A 6000-nucleotide genomic window follows, 5' to 3' on the forward strand; every position below is an offset into this window, starting at 1 on the left:
ACCAAGCCAGAAGCATCAGGCAGAATCGCCAAATGGGCCATAGAGCTGGGAGAACACTCAATCGAGTACCTACCTCGGAAAGCCATCAAGGGACAAGCCTTGGCAGATTTTCTTGCAGAGGCCAAGTTCGATCAAGCAATCCCTGTCATTGCCGAACAGAAAAATTCTGCCAATGTCGAACTAGCACAGCCCTTGGAATCCGAAGAAGAGCCGCCGGATTGCTGGAGCGGATTCGTAAATGGAGCTTCAAACAAGATGGGAAGTGGAGCTGGTATTTTACTTGTTGCTCCCGACGGACCCGAGGTAACCTACTCACTTCGGTTCCTATTCCCCACTACTAATAATGAAGCCGAGTACGAAGCCCTCCTGGCCGGACTCCAGTTAGCGCAAAGTCTGCTCGTCAAATCTCTCAAAGTCCATTGTGATTCACAAGTCATAGTAAATCACATGTTGGGTACAAGTGAAGCTCGTGACGAGAGAATGAAGAAGTATTTGGACAAAGCGCAAAGCATCAGCCGAAGTTTCTCCTATTTTCGGATAATCCGCATTCCCAGAGCGGAAAATAGCCGAGCAGATACCTTAAGTAAGTTGGCCTCAGATCCGAGCTCAAAGGCGGAAGAATTAATGCATCGAAGCATTGATGAAGCCGAGGTGCATTCAGTATCCAGCTCGCCGAACTGGATGACGCCGATCTTGCAGTATCTGGATCAAGGACAATTGCCCGAGGATAAGAGAGAAGCTCGGAAGATCACGTGCCGAGCACTTCGGTACGAACTTCATGAAGGAGTCCTCTTTAGAAAGTCTTACCTCCAGCCGTTATTGCGGTGCGTAGGACCAGAAGAGACGGACTACATCCTCAGAGAAGTTCATGAAGGATCGTGCGGCAGCCACATCGGAGCTAGAGCTTTAGCTAAAAAAGTTCTAAGATGGGGATATTATTGGCCAACCTTGGTACAAGAAGCAGTGCAGCTCGTCAAGACATGCCCGAAGTGCCAAATCCATGCAAATATCCCAAGGATGCCGCAGACCGATCTATCCACTATGCAAAGCCCTTGGCCTTTCATGCAATGGGGCATAGACATAGTGGGACCACTTCCTCAAGCTCCTCGGCAAATGAAATTCCTTATCGTTGCCGTGGACTACTTCACGAAGTGGGTGGAGGCTGAACCATTAGCTACGATAACGAGCTCAAAGGCATTGGACTTCGTCTGGAAGAACATAGTGTGCCGATTTGGCATACCCCACATCCTCATTTCGGATAACGGGACTCAGTTCACCGACAAGACGTTCAAGAATTGGTGCCAAGAGCTGAATATTCAACAGCGGTTCACTTCGGTCTCTCATCCACAAGCAAACGGACAAACGGAGGTAACAAATCGTATCCTGGTGAAAGGGTTAAAAGCTCGGTTAGAACAAGCCAAAGGACAATGGGTAGAAAATCTCCCTCAAGTCCTATGGTCCTACCGAACTACACCCACAACCTCCAACGGTGAAACTCCGTACAGTCTTGTGTACGGCACTGAAGCCGTAATTCCGGTGGAGATCGGCATACCCAGTCCCCGAACTCTAAATTTCTCAGCAGAAATGAATGACGACGGACTGAGAGCCGAGCTAGATCTTGCCGAAGAAAGAAGAGAATTGGCATGCATAAAAGCAGCCAAGTACAAGGAGCAAGTAGCCCGGTATTACAACCAAAGGGTGAAGAAGCTGCAATTTCAAGTGGGAGATCTCGTCTTGAGAAACAACGAAGTAAGCCGAGCAGAAAAGCTGGGCAAGCTCGAACCCACATGGGAAGGTCCGTATCGGGTGTCAGAAGTCCTCGGCAAAGGGTCTTACAAATTGGCTCACATGTCAGGAGAACAGGTACCCCGAACATGGCACATTTCCAACCTCAAGAAGTTCCATTTGTAAGAGACAGTCCGGTCAGTCAGTCTTGAGTCCTGTTCGGTCAATGTGCTTTCTTTGGTTTGCTTGGTCTTTGTTTGTCTCTGTGCGTTTTGTCTGTGTGTTTTGTCTGTCTCTATGCGTGTCGTCTCTTACAAATGTTACTGAGGTATCTTGTTCTTCGAAGGCTGATCCCCTTCTTAGAACATATACAAGCCAACGATTGTGAGTCAAAGCTTCTAAAGAGGATACAAGACCACAATTCAGCTTAAACAAGCAGTTCGTCTGAAACGAACTGCAATAAGCCAACGATTGTGAAGTCAAAGCTTCTAAAGAGGATACAAGACCACAATTCAGCTTAAACAAGCAGTTCGTCTGAAACGAACTGCAATAAGCCAACGATTGTGAAGTCAAAGCTTCTAAAGAGGATACAAGACCACAATTCAGCTTAAACAAGCAGTTCGTCTGAAACAAACTGCAATAAGCCAACGATTGTGAAGTCCAAGCTTCTAAAGAGGATACAAGACCACAATTCAGCTTAAGAATCAAGCACTTCGTCTGAAACGAACTGCAACAAAAGTCCGATTCACGCGATAAAACTTGCCTGAATTAGGACAAGGGAAAGTCCGATCCACGCGATAAAACTCGCCGAATTAGGACAAGGGAAAGTCCGATCCCCAAATTAGGACAACGGAAAGTCCGATCCGAGCGATAAAACTCGCCAAATTAGGACACAAACCAAGTCCGGTCAAAGAAGAGTTTACTTCATAAGACCGAGGACAAACATCAACTTACCCCGTACCTTTATCCAGAATGCCGAAGTGACTCGCTTCGCCGAAGTGATTCACTTCGCTTTTCGGGGGGGGTAGTGATGGGGTACGGACTAAACAAGCCCAACAGCAGTGACGGCCCATCAGCCCAAAGCCCAAGGAAGAGTATCAGTTCGGCATTACCAAAGAGTTCGGCCCCAGCCTACAGCTCGGTAAAAGCCGACCAGTCAAGCTCTACTCTCAGATCGGCTAAAGCTGCTCGGCAATAGTTCAGCAGTTCGGTCTCAGTATTCGACCGAACTGGAAGATAGTCAACTCATGCAGGATCACATGCAGGATAGTTCGACCGAACTAGGAGATAGTGGACTCATGCAGGATTTCCACCTCCACTACGCCCACGATCTATTTAGTGGTGTCAAGCAGTCATTAACTCATGCAGGATAGTGGACCCATGAAGATCGCCACGATCTCCACGACATCCACTACCTAGTAAATGGTGCTGCATGCCACGATCTTGGTCCTTTGTATAAATAGAACCTAGATCAGATAGATAGGGTTAGACTCTCTCGCTTTCTAGAGATCAAAGATAAAATAGCAAGTCTGTATTGTAAGCTGTAGAAAACAGATCAAGCAATACAACTCTGCCCTCCCTTCTTCCCGTGGACGTAGATTTACTTCAGTAAATCGAACCACGTAAATTCTCTGTGTCGTAGTCTTTATTCTCTACCAGCATTTACTAACATCAGAAATTCGCGGATCCATCAAGTTGAAATACCAAAAGTTGGAGGAAGTGAAGATGGTGAAATCACGGATAAAATGAAATAGTTTGAGGAGGAAGAAGAAATTGTTTCAATAAGAGAGAAAGATTGAAAAATTTATGGGATAACATAAAACACCATTGCCCATCACGTATATCTATTTATAATATCTAAATGATAACTCATCTTTTGTAAAATTGTACAAGTTTCAATAAAAATCATAAAAGTATATTACTCCATATTTCGTCCTTTGATCAATAAGTATAGTTGATGGTGGACAATATGGATTTTAATAGTATAAGTTAAATATGATAGACAGAGAAAAGTCGTTAATGAGAGGAAGATAATTAAATAAGCATCAATCTTGGAGTTGATTTGTCGAATGATTGTTGCAGGAAACTAAACTAAATCCAATAAATTTGAGTGTAAATAACTAAATATTTCCAATGAATGTACATAAGCTTTAGTAAAAAAACTCTAAAAATCCGTCTGCTCACAACCATCTTCGTCTCCTCCAATCCAACTAATAATACTTTTTGGAGCCTTCACCTTGTGATTGCCCCTCGCTCACCAACTACTCGGAAATCAGAGGGGATCATATAAGTTGCACCACACAACTTGCCTAAGGCATGTATCTACGTTAATTCTAGATCCATGTTTGTCTCTATGTGAAACCCCAAAGATGTTAAGTACTTACGTTGTTTATCTCATACAAGATGGTTTTGAGGTTTGAAATCCAGCTACACTTTTTTAACCTTTTAGGCTATGTTTGGTTGACGGGAAAGTATAATTATTCATGAGAAAATGAATCCCGGGAATATGATTCATAATAACTTTACTTTCTTGTGCTTGGAAAATATCAACATTTTAAATTTTATACATTTAAGCACAAAACTAAATATATTCTCCTATTTATATAAAAAAAACAATAATATATTTTTTTAATAAATTATTAATTACAAATTATAATAATAATAATAAATATATTCTCCTATTTATTGATTATTAATATATAAAATAATAATTATTATTTATTATTATATACATTATATTATATAATTTTAATTATTTATTAAATAATTAATTATTATTAAGATAATAAAAATATATATATTATAGTAATATAGTTATAACTATGATAATTTTAATTATAATTATTTATTATACCAAAATTAAGTATGATTTATAATTTTAAATTACTTTTAATAGATTTTAATTAAATAATAATAATAATAATAATAATAATAATAATAAAACTATAATATATTGCATTAAATATGTAAGAATCTGCATGGTAATTATCAGATTTGCTTTTTTCTATTTTTGCTTTTAGGTGAGTGTATTAAAAATTTTATTATCATATAAATAAAAAATTAGTACAGTAGTTTAACATTTTAATTAGATTTAATTTCCATAGGAATTTATTTAAAAAATAAGCGATAACTATTGTGAAAAGGGATGGATAAAGCTGTTCATTAAGGAATGTTTAATTATAAATGTTAGAGGACTTACTTATTTCTTAGTGGATCATGGGCTTTTGTAATCACGTTCTCTATTGAGGACATCCTCCAATATAGCCCATATTTGGAATCCAGATGTCCTGATTCTAGAGGCGGCCCATAATTGAAATATTCTGCAAAGATAGTCTTTGCAAAGGTAAATTGAAATTTCCTCCCTTAGTCCATAAAAAAATATTGTCCAAGTTTGACTTCACACGGGTTTTAAGAAATATAAACTGATAATTACCATGCAGATTCGCATAAGATTTTGTTCATTTTTTTGATCGAGCACTAAATATATTTATATGTGTGAGCATAACAGAATTACTTAAAAAGTAAAATAAGAACTCAATTTTTTTACCAAGTAGTCCAAATGCAAGAGCCCAATGTGCAGAGAAACCAGCCATATCGCTCTAGCAAATTTAGAGATTCAAATAATACTCTATCTCAGTTGTTATGGCTAACATTTGGTTGGTAAGTGCCTATTTATTCACAAAAGAAAGGGACACTTTTGGAATAATGTGAATTAAATGGGCACTTTTGCATGATAAATTCTACAAAAAAGATAGTATAAAGGTGACCTATTTTATATGTTTAAGGTATTAATTATATTTTGGAGATGAGCGCAAAACAGTCTTTTTCCTCGGTTGCAATTTGCATGTAGTGTATGGGAACAATTGAGGGGGTTGCATTTGACTAGATATGATTTTCTAATCGACCACTCAATAGTATTCATGTAACAATATTTTCTCTTTCAATCTTTCATAATTCTCCTAACGAATAAATATACATGCTGCCCAATTTTGTATAGATTTTTTTTAAAAAAAATAGATCTAGTTATGACGTATGAATGCATTGCATTTCCCCTCACAGTGAATTAAATGAGTTTGTATCAATTAAAAATGAAATTTATACATATATGATGATACTTTTATTTATTATTTAAAGTCAAATTATGTACATTAAAGGGGTGTATTTGCGTAATTAATTGAAATTGGCTATTTATATACACGAGCCGAAATAACATTTTTTGGAGGGAAAAAGCTTCTACCTTTTTTTGGAAACTTTGCAGGGAGATACTACAATATT

The sequence above is a fragment of the Salvia splendens genome, chromosome 10 (assembly GCF_004379255.2).
Source record: "Salvia splendens isolate huo1 chromosome 10, SspV2, whole genome shotgun sequence".
NCBI lineage: Eukaryota > Viridiplantae > Streptophyta > Magnoliopsida > Lamiales > Lamiaceae > Salvia > Salvia splendens.